The 12,046-nt window shown below is 30.3% G+C and overlaps 3 protein-coding genes across 3 annotated transcripts in view; all 3 read right to left on the bottom strand.

Annotated features, from left to right (window-relative positions):
* The window catches only part of LOC126837530 (juvenile hormone esterase-like), a 54,517-nt gene that overhangs the window by 12,061 nt on the left and 30,410 nt on the right, over positions 1–12,046 (bottom strand). The gene's annotated exons all lie outside the window — the stretch shown is intronic.
* The window catches only part of LOC126837531 (trimethylguanosine synthase-like), a 60,330-nt gene that overhangs the window by 24,215 nt on the left and 24,069 nt on the right, over positions 1–12,046 (bottom strand). The window lies entirely within an intron of this gene.
* LOC126837532 (uncharacterized) overlaps positions 1–12,046 on the bottom strand; it is a 60,087-nt gene that overhangs the window by 40,456 nt on the left and 7,585 nt on the right. The window lies entirely within an intron of this gene.

The following is a 12,046-nucleotide window of genomic DNA, read 5'->3' as shown; positions in this document are numbered from 1 at the left end:
AACGTGATTTAAGATCTCTTATAATATTATCCAACACTTGGCCATACATACAAATGATTTTCCAATATTCTACCAATTCTGAATAATTTTAGGGTTCATCACGAATACCCGTTGCCCCAACCGTAGACTCCAGAATATAATCTTTATAATGCATATTTTGGGTAGGATTTCTTTTTTTTTAAATAGTTCAAGGAACTTCCAAACTAACACTAAAGTTTTCAGAAAATATCGTGAGGTATAGTGTGTTAAAATGATCTTTGTTTTCTCGTTTATCTTGTAAAGTTTTTATGGCAGCATTTGTGGTATCCATAGAATTCCCTAGTGAGGCATTTCTCCTCTGCAATGATTTGCTGAATACATTTATAATCACAAAGGTATTAGCTAAAATAAATACATTTATAACAAGGCGATATTTTAATAAATTATTAAGAATTCCTTCAGCTTCAATCGCATTTTTGCCATTATCGACTTCAACTTGGTTGTGTAAAACATGAATTATTACACCAAAATGCTGTTTAACCATGACAATATTTTCATATCGACATGCCCATCTTGTGTCAATAATTTGCTTAATTTCACGAGCTTCTAAAAAATTATGATTGGACGAGCCTCTAATATGTTAAAAAAGTTATTTATTATTATAATATGTGATCATTTTTAATGACAACCTTTTTTCGTAAACTGTAAATTTAAAGGTCAAATGGAGTTTTTATAAGGTTAGAAGTTTTTCTTTCAAACATTCAAATAAAAAACCACAAGGTCATAAATATAGAATATAAATTTGAATACTAATGATATTTTAATTTAAAAAAATGTATTTATTAGGATAATAATACTTCATTAAAATATGTAAAATAAAACTTTAAAACAAATTCAATTCAAGGGGAACTGTTAATTTATAGCCGACTGCTTTTATTTTAGTTGGAGTATGTTATATATACCAACAAATATTGACTCCCTTCAGTGAGTTCAATATCTAGATGATAATAATATTGACAATTTATGATTTAAAGATTATAAAAATAGTATGAATATACAAATAAATGTTAATATTTGATTTACTAAAATTATAAAAAAAAAAGAAGAAAAACAATGTAATAATAAAACATCAAACTTGCTAAATAAAAAATGCTACTTAGAACTAGAGATAACATAACTACATAATTAATTAACTGTTTTTCGCTCAATATTTTAAGCTAACTTATATTGGTAGTGCATTTTCTGCACAATGCAATTTCGACAAAATGTATACTTTACTAAACACAGAGAGTTTTAAACTTAATTGAATTTTAATTTCATAATTGGTTGGATCTACTGTGATTGTGGTCATGTTGTATGTTAAAAGGTGTTAATATCCAATTTTAGTATTTGGAAAAAAGTATGTTTGAATTTAATTTATATTAAGAACACTACAATTATTATAAAGTTGGACGGTAGAGTAACATCTATATTAATTAAGTATAATTTTGATTTAAGTGTTTACCACAACTTCTAATTTATGTTAACAAGATTTATTCATTCCAACCATTTTTAGATTATTAATATTCGAAATATATTATGATTTCTGCCTGAGAGGGAGTAGTGTGTAAACAGTTCCCTCCCAGGTTACCAAATTTCAAAAACAAATCTCGAATTTGCGAGGAAATGTAATTTAAATTTTTATAAAGATTTTCATCAATAATAATATTTAAATACTTCAAACATGAATTATTGTTTTATGTATAACGCAATTGTAAAAGTCTGTAGTGTCATAACTATCACTCAAACAAAATCAAAAAAATATATATAGAGTGATCATTTTTTCTTGGACGATTCTATATCTCATAGGGTTTATAAGAAATACAATTTTTCTTTATAAAGTTTTTATACAATGTGATCTCAAATTTTCCCAGGTTTTTTTTGTTATTTTTTTACACCCCTCCCAACTTAGTTTTCCTGATAGTAACTTTTGAAATTTTAATTGTAACGCATAAATTATATTAACTTCTTAAAATGAAAATAATTTACAAACATTGTTGACTGGTTGATCAACAGTTTTGAACAACCATTTTTAGAGTTATAAGAGTTTAAAAATTATGACGGGAGGGTTAGTGTCGTAAACTTGAAACCTCAATCACTTAAAAAGTAGATAACTAAACATTGATTATCGACCAGTCAACATTTTTAGTACATTATTCTCAAATTAAAAAGTTAATGAAATGTATGCGTTACAGTTTTAATTTCAAAAGTTGCTATCAAAAAAAAAAAAAGTTGGTAAATGGTTAAAAACAAAAAAACAAAATGGGAAAAATTGAGATCACATTATATAAAAACATTATGAAAAAAAAAAGGAATTTATTAATTTATTGTTATGCTACAAACAAATATTCTACACAGTTATAACCATAAGAGTTTGAATGTGGAAGAATATAGAAAAGAGTATGGTTTCTTATACTATACATGTAGTTTTATATCAGATGAAATATCAGGAACAGCCAGGAGACTATTGAGAATAGATGAGATGAATTTGAGGTTAGCGTCTGAATGACGAATTGAGAGTAAGGGTATGTTTAAACGAATGATTGAATAGTCGTGATGTGGGTAAACTTTATAAAAATGTTAAATAACTCATTTTCTGTCGATTAAATATATTAGCTAACCTTAGATGACCGTTGATCGTTTTTTGATGCTCCTTCAATTGCTCATTATCTTTTGCTATTTCAAATATAGACTTGTAATAATAATCGTCAGTCTCACCTTCTTCAATTTCAATTCTTCGCTCGTCTTCAGTTTCATTAAGTCTAAATCAAAAAGTACATTTAAAAAAAAAAAGTTTTTTAATTTAATATATTTTTATGCAAAGATGTAGTCTAATATCTAGAAATTAGACTACACGGTTCAGTCTTAGTCGGCAGATGACTTTCAAGTACTAAACAATTAGAAAAGGACAATACAATTAAATCATGATATTTCAACTATCCGGACCGGTCCTATTCTTAAAATATTACTTGTATTTTCTAACTTAGATCAACTAAGCTGCACCTCAATTATGTAATTAAAACTCGGTCCTAGTTTAACAACGTTTTGAGAACCCCAGACAGACCATTGACCGCATATTTTTTTGTCAATACCAAAAAATTATCATTTTTTTTTTTAAATTTTAAATATAAATTACATACAATTTATAAGTCCAAAATTAGCTCAATTAATACCTAATAAATTAAATTTACATTCTAAACCCATTCGGACTAATTATTTACCTGAACTGCTGACAAATAAAATAATGATAATACATAACAAACTAGGTAACCCAAGAGGCTGCCAAATTACCATATTATTTAGGAGTAAAATTACATCAAACCCTTTCATGCTTGAAATACGTATTATTTTGAGCTAATAAAAAGCCATTCACGTGAACATTCATTCTCTATTAATAAGGTGAAAAGTTCAATTATGTACAAAGTAAAATAATTAATAAATGATATTAATGAAATTAAAATAAGTAAGTTTCGCCTACTTAAATTCGGTTTCGACATCTTTTGTAACTGAACATTCATCAATTATAGGAATGCCACTGTGCGATGTTGTAATATGATATTTAAATTAGTTTCGAGATGTAAATGACTGCAGACTCAAGTCACATATTTCGTCCACAAAGACGTGTGTTGCTAGCAGGCCCGAAGCTCTAGTTTCTTGGACTTTTTTCAAAGTTTCAATGTTTTTCCATTTTATCATTATCTTGTCCAAAATTAGTTTCATAGATTATATTGTCATCTCTACGAGTAAAAATCCAATAAACGTTATAGTTTTTTTTAAATATATAAAAACGAATTATATTTTACGTAATAATACTTTTAGTCTAGAAAAAAAATGATCAAGTAAATTCTTGTTTTTATTCAATATTTATTTAATTCTTATAATGTTTACATCATGAAATTATGTTATATTGATGTTAAATTTTAAAGTAACTAAATACAAATTTCAAGTGTGTTCGCGTATGAAGTTAACAAGAATTAAATATGCTATAATGTGCTCTCCACCTCATAGCTCCATCACAGATTAGATAAAGTTTTATCTAATAAGTGGCTCTATCTTAAAATCTTCATAACGCGAGAAGTAAAAATTCAAACATGGCTATCAAACAGTCATCATTTTTAGTCATATTCATTTATATTTCTCCACAGTGGTTCAATCATATTATGTGTTAGTTGCTATTAGATTGTTTAGTTAGAAAAATACTATTTTGGTATTTTGAGATTTAAAATAGACTTACTCGAAACCGTTGCCAACTTTTTTTTAATTTGAGTATCATCGATCTTAGAAATACTATTGTGCTATGTTGTGATATGATGTTTCAATTGCTTTTCGGATGTAAACGATTCTAAACACAATTCGCATTTTTCGTCTGCCAAGTTCTTTGTTACTTGCATAATATTCATAGATGTCATTTCTTCAACTTGTATCAAAGGTTCAAAGCAATAATCTTCTATTTCATCAAATTCGTGTTTAACATTAACCTCGTTGATCATCTCGTTATCTCTACGAGTAAAAAACAGCAAATTTTTTTTCTTAACTTTAGTTAAGTTAATTTTTATTTTTACCCACAATATAATTACCATTACAATTACATTTAAATGGAACTAGTTTAAACTAGATAGATTTATTAAATTATTCAAAGAATATTTCGACTAGAACTTCTGATTGGAATGTAGTGATGTGAAATAATGACAATTTTAATTAATAAAAAACTGTTTTAAAAAATGTGTAATTACCGATAACAACACATCTAAATGACGCACAAACGATGCAAACGTATTATATTGTGAGGTTTTTTTCTTATAAATTATAATATTAATCAGTAAAACATATTTTTATTTGCTGCTTACTTGCTAAGCTTATCTTTATGAAGACGTATGTGTGTTAAGGACCCACCCTTTTCAGGGCTAATAGATACATATATATATAATACATTGTACAACTTATCAGGACTAACATATACATATATCTATATATTGTATTATATAACTTCTCATTGTTAAATATTGCTAAATATGAATGTACCACACGTGCCGATTTCACATCAGACCCAAAAGGTCATTACAGCATCTTGCGAAAGCAGACAACTTGCAATTCTGTTCACAGTTGACCTCAAACACGAGGCCAACCACTAAGAGAAACTTAACGTTTTGGCAACTACCGTGCGAATCTCACATCGAAGCTAGCCAATTTCGACCATGCGAAGGCTGCACTCTCATGCCTCTACCCTTCCTCCACCGTTGACATTAGCGGATGTCATGGACGAGCGAGGTCATCCACGCGCGGACTTTCGATAATTGCGAGGATTCCTACGGCCATTCAGCGAGCGGACCAACATATAAGGGAGAACTTCAGTCATAGCAGGGCAGATGTGCTGGGACCACCATACACTACTGTAACGTGTCTGCTTGGCTAGTTGGCTAGGCTAGGCCGAAACGACAGTCGATAGGGTTAAATTAGTGGACCCGAAGACGGGACGGATGGCTAGGCCGTATCTACACTTAAATATCCCTAAAGTCTCCTTTGTATATTTGCTATATCGCCTGAGGAGCTTAACAGGCGATCGTACCTCTAAATAACTTAACTCTCAAGTGTGCAACGAAACGAAAACAGGTTTATTAAATAAGTAAAGCTATGTACATATATATTACACCTCTACCTGGATCCTAAAGCGTTCTCTGTAGTTAGTCCAGGTAATGGCGGAGTTGAACGGACACACGAGTACGGGTAAAGTTAAAAGAAATATAAAATAGTAATGTAACGTGAAATATAGGTAATGGCTTTAGAATAATTAGGTCGCGGTCCGAAGATGGTAGTATGTCAACTAACTGGGCATCGGTGCCCCTGGCATTGTCCCGTGTGTCTGTTGTCTCCCCTACCTATAATGGCTTACATGCTAATCGGGGTAAACTGCTAATAATGCATATTTGGAGGCGAGTGGTAACGGGCGGCTAAATGTGACCGTTACAGCTGCTCCTCCCCTAATGAGGTCTGACCTCAGACCTAAGTTATACAAATAAAAATGGGTACTAAGAAAAATAAATAAGATATGTACAAATACCCTGAAAATAAAGGTTCCTATAGGTTGGTTTAAATTAATTATGATTTAAAGGAGGGCCACCTGTACTCTTATTTTGACCTTTGGTTAATTTCGACGATCATCCATCCCTTAACTTGTCGTTTTTATTGAAAACTTGAAAGGCCATCGCTCGACGAAAACATCCAACCTAGCTTCTCGCCTTTCTTGAAAAGACTTGTAGATCAACCCTCTATAAAATGAATAGTGGTGTTCTCAAGGTCTTAATAAGCTACTAGTGGTTGTCATATTCTATTCCACATAAAAAGGTAATATGGGAAAAGCATGGGCTACATTGTATTGTTATTGTTTAAAATATTAAGTTGGCTAAGCTACGCATACAAGAAAACTCAAAACAACTATAAAAGAAAAATTCATTGTCTGTTTATCTCACAATATATATGTGTAATTACGTTAATCCTAATGATAATGATGAAAAACGTTGCTAAAAATCATTTATCATATACATTCATTATCTTAAGTTAAGTTGATACCTCTGCGTGCTTAAAAAAAAAACTACTTCATTTAAATTATACAAAATAAAATAATAATAATCGTAAAATAAAATAAATTTCATTAAGTGTTTATAAAAGAAACAGAAAAGAAGACTAACAGAGAAACGCTTAGTAGTCGAAAAAATATCGGACCCAGGGTAATTTACGCGACGATAAAAAAAAAAACAATAATATCCTTGACCTTAAAAAAAAAAAAAAAAAAATTGAAGTCGCTTATCTTGCGCGTTAAGTTTAGTCAGTAGGTCAAGTTATATTTATTTTTTTTAAAAATATTTATACATAATAAATGAAAATGTCTTGTGTTAGTAAATTTGTCGTGAAAACGACAGTTTTAATTACAATAGTTTTGAATTATTTGTTGATCTGTGTACCATTTGGGTGCCTGCAACTCATTTAGTTATTAAAACATGTGCCGTAAAACAATAAAATATATGTATACATTTAAATAAGGTATGTTTATGAAATATCAAATTGCATTATTTATTATTCTTAATATAAATGTTATTTTTAAAAGTATATCCTTTAGATTTTATTATTATAAAATGAGTAATCATTATTTATATAAGTTCTATCACAAAAAAAAAATTCAATTTTGTTTCATACGTTAATAATATATTAAATAAATATTCGCTAAAATTACCACGATGGATAATTATGATTTATTTATTTTTTATATAATAGAATAGAACACCAACCTACTTAAAACGGGGTACAGATAATTTGCTGAATATCATATTCATTTCAATTCAACGCGAGATAGATAAAGTAAAATTATGTAGTAAATAAGTTTAAAAATGTTGCCCTAAAATGTCATTATAAACGCGATAAAGTAAAAACACAAATTTAATATTATACAAATCAATCAAACATGAAAAAACTTCCGTTATCAAATGATAAATATATCCACTTCATAGGTGGTGTAAAAATAACAAAAATGTCGTATTATATATGTAAATTCGTGACAAAATTGGTAAGTGCCGTTATTAGTACGAGATGCCGTTTTTAATAAATACATCGGTAATTCATTCCGTGATATTCGGAGACAAAAGCCGTAAAAAATTATATAAATCGCCGATTTAATTGTGCCGGTAAAAATAATAAAACAAAAATCCACTGCAAATTTCAGGGATAAAAATGTGCCGTAAATTAATAAATCATCGGTGATCAGCCGGAATAAAATATAACCCACATGTGCAGATGACCGCGCACGAAACTCGAATTAACAATGTTCACCTAAAAATCAGTTCGGTCGAATAAAATAGAGGTTAGCTACGCCTTTCTTTAAACTACCTACACGCCCGATTTTTAAATTTAAAAGTTAAGTGTCAAGTTTTGTGGAAAAATTTGAGGTCCCTTGACCTTAAACAATTCGAATGTTCGGGTGACTACAATTGGCAAACGTGCGACGAAAAAAAAAATCATGGCACGGCATTCATCAACATAAAACAAACGACAAGCCGGTAACACTGCTTGGCGGCAACATGGCCTCACTGTTGGATGGCAACATGGCAACACTGCAGGACGGCAGAACGGCAAATAATGGCAACTAATGGCCAAACGGCAACATGGTAACACTGCAGGACGGCAAAACGGCAAATAATGGCAACTAATGGCCAAACGGCAACATGGTAACACTGCAGGACGGCAACATGGCATCACTGCAGGACGGCAAAACGGCAAATAAAGGCAACTAATGGCCAAACGGCGGCAATAAATGCTGACTGATAATAGCGGTAAAAATAGCAGAATAATGGCGATGTTAAAATATATAATTATAACCTAAATCGCATCATATACAGTGTGTAAATGAAATTTGATTTAAATATCTCAAAAAAAAAAAAAATAATAATTTGAGCCTCACATTAAAACTTTACGTTTGGCCAGCGTATTTATCAGCTTCAGGAAAGCGGCAATCGCTACTTATAGACACCCGGGCCCTGGGTGCTACAAGTCCATCCGTGAGAGAGATACGCTTCGTGTCCAGTTTAACAAAGGTCTAATAAAAAAAACAAGATTTTCCACACCTAAACCTCTAGTACTCTACGTCTACTTAACGAGCGATTAATCCTTGTATTCGATTAAACAATTTATTTAAATATTACTACCGATTAAAATTGATTGAATATTACTAACGTATATAATTTTATACCCTCATAAAAAAAACTTAAAATTACTCATACTATTTATTTTTTTAATTTATTTATATTTTCTAGTCCTTTAACTTTTCATATCAAAATTATCGTTCTAATGAATCGACCTATCCTGTAACTACCACGTGAAGCAAGAAAATCTATCTACTTTTGGTCATTATATTGCTTCATCTCGTCAAGTCGGAGCTGGTGCCATGTACTACGACCGCTCCCGACTCGCGGAAAAATAGGAGCACCTACCTAAATATGAAATATTTTTGGGCTTAAATACGTTCCTAAAATATTTCTTTATTCCTAGAAATCTAATAGCGTTTATAACTTATACGCGGATACTTCTATATCTTAAATTACATACCAACAGAATAGTGTTAAATAACAGTAATCTAATGAAAAATGAACTAAACAATAGCATACCGGCAAATATAATCGTAATTAATAATAAAATATTTTAATAATATGTTTGTGTTAAGCAAAAACTATTTTCTACAATTGTATACCTTGTTTATATAAAAAAAAATTCTAAATTGTTGTACCAATGGCACAGATCAACAATATACACTTATATGATACGTTTAATTCGTAATAATAATGTATATGTATAAATACACACACACACACTTAGATATACATATAATATATGTACATAAAAAAAAAACAAATATATGTTCGAGTAATCTAATACCTACGCGTCGGTAAACGGGAAGATTTTGCTGACGCTGTTATTATAATGTCTGGTACATTGGAGTTCATTTAAAATGAACATTGCGATTTATAATTCCGTTAAAAATATTTAGTATTATTATTCAAACAAGTGAAATATTTACTTAAATCTCTTTAAGTTCCCTGACCATATCAGCGTGATAAGAAAGAATATGATGATTGTAAATTGTAATAATTTAATTATTTTAACTCAAAAGAATAGTCTAGATGATTTATTAAATATCGCTAAGTTGTTAAATCTATCATTAATTAAATTAAATTTTATAAGGTAAATATTTTCTAATTACTGGCTTAATATGTTTATATTTGTAAAGAGTTAACGTCAATTTAATTATACATAGTATTAACAATAAGTAAATGGCACACAAAAAAAATATATATTATAAGTTAAAATGCTCAAGTTATATAAAACACAATTATAGTTTGTCGTGGGATTTATAATCAACAGTTGTATGGAATTCCACAACACCCATTGTCAGCTTGAACAAAAAAAAGTAAAATAAAAAAAATATAAATTAATAAAAATGTGTGCGGTGTCATTTATTTTACATGTATAAAAATATTTTTCCTAACGGTCAAGTACCATAACGGTTAGTTAAGTTAATATTGTATTAAATTTATAAATTTCGTTTATGTCAGGATTAAAATTTAACGGTTTCCAACGATTTCGTGAGAACAATACTCAACGAAATCACGACTCTATTTGCCAAAGTGTTAATCAAATGGTTTCTACTAAGAGCGTGTCGGATTTCGATATTATAACTAAATAAAGGCTAAGAGAGAGAAAAAAAAATTACTGAGGACTGAATTCCTGGTAATTATATCGTGGGAGTTATTATGTATGTTTTAAAAACGCTACCTAACAAATGTATAACGCAATACCTATCTTATCATATCCTTAATAGTATAGGCCGCTCAGGTCGTACACTGTATTTGCTGTTTCTGCCATACTAGAAAACTAACAATTTATATAACTGTGCGCAATAGTATTATTGAAAAGATTCCTAAAAAAAAAATTATGTATATCTATACTCTTCAAATGAAAAATAAGTTAAATAAAAAAAAATTAAAATGTTTTCCTTTTTCTCATACTTAATGCCTATTAGAATATCTATAAAAAGACGGGGAAAACAAGGGAATTGGAGTTTGGACACAACTTTCCCTTCCTGGATTATAGGCTACATTCCCTGTGTTATAATTCTCATTAGATACATATGGAACTCTAGTAAAATAGGGCTTTTGACTGTTAAAACTACTACAAGTAGACTTATTATTATTGTTACTGGCATAATTAAAGTTAATATTTCTGGTACCGTTATAGCGATTTTGGGTTGTCTTATAATTCCTATTGAATACATCTCTAACCTTATTATTATTTATTCCCTTAGGATATCTATTGTATTTATTATAATTAAAGTTACCCAAATTAATATTCTTATTAGTAATACTATTATTATTAGACCTACGAGCACTATGCATAGAGTTGTTAAAACTCGTACCGTGATTTATCCTAGTATCCTGATAATTATTTTGGTTTGTCCTATGAGTCTTATAGTTAAAGTTATATTTTCAATCTCGATAAATTGAAATAATTTTTTGGCTTGGTCTCTTAAATATAATGGAAACATAATTGTCTTTTTTTTTTGTCATCCCAGTTGTTTGCGGCAGAAATTTTCTCAAAAGTATAAAAGTAATCTACAACATCTTCAGTTATATGCCCCGAAAATATTCGGGGTTCGCATATGTTATGACCAGCCATAATGATTAATTTTCTTGTATTAAAAAATAATTACAATCGATTTTTATATTTGAATTTAGAATTTAAATGCAATTTGATACTTAATAAAAAAAAAATGTACTTTACTACAACCTGAGAGTTAAATCAAAAAAATAGCAGGTACAATTATATGGGGTCGTGTCCGTCGTCTATTCCCTTAAAAATGTTAGGGTCCCTCCCTGAGGTAAGACTAACGAAAATCGGCGCCTCCACCAAATTGTAACGTGTCTGCTTGGCTAGTTGGCTAGGCTAGGCCGAAACGACAGTCGATAGGGTTAAATTAGTGGACCCGAAGACGGGACGGATGGCTAGGCCGTATCTACACTTAAATATCCCTAAAGTCTCCTTTGTATATTTGCTATATCGCCTGAGGAGCTTAACAGGCGATCGTACCTCTAAATAACTTAACTCTCAAGTGTGCAACGAAACGAAAACAGGTTTATTAAATAAGTAAAGCTATGTACATATATATTACACCTCTACCTGGATCCTAAAGCGTTCTCTGTAGTTAGTCCAGGTAATGGCGGAGTTGAACGGACACACGAGTACGGGTAAAGTTAAAAGAAATATAAAATAGTAATGTAACGTGAAATATAGGTAATGGCTTTAGAATAATTAGGTCGCGGTCCGAAGATGGTAGTATGTCAACTAACTGGGCATCGGTGCCCCTGGCATTGTCCCGTGTGTCTGTTGTCTCCCCTACCTATAATGGCTTACATGCTAATCGGGGTAAACTGCTAATAATGCATATTTGGAGGCGAGTGGTAACGGGCGGCTAAATGTGACCGTTACA

The sequence above is a fragment of the Adelges cooleyi genome, unplaced genomic scaffold (genome assembly GCF_023614345.1).
Source record: "Adelges cooleyi isolate 19-005CV unplaced genomic scaffold, UGA_ACOO_1.1 ACOO_flye_CR_arks_rails_tigmint_CR_PRNA_25, whole genome shotgun sequence".
Lineage (NCBI taxonomy): Eukaryota > Metazoa > Arthropoda > Insecta > Hemiptera > Adelgidae > Adelges > Adelges cooleyi.
This window is presented reverse-complemented; position numbering and strand designations above follow the sequence as displayed.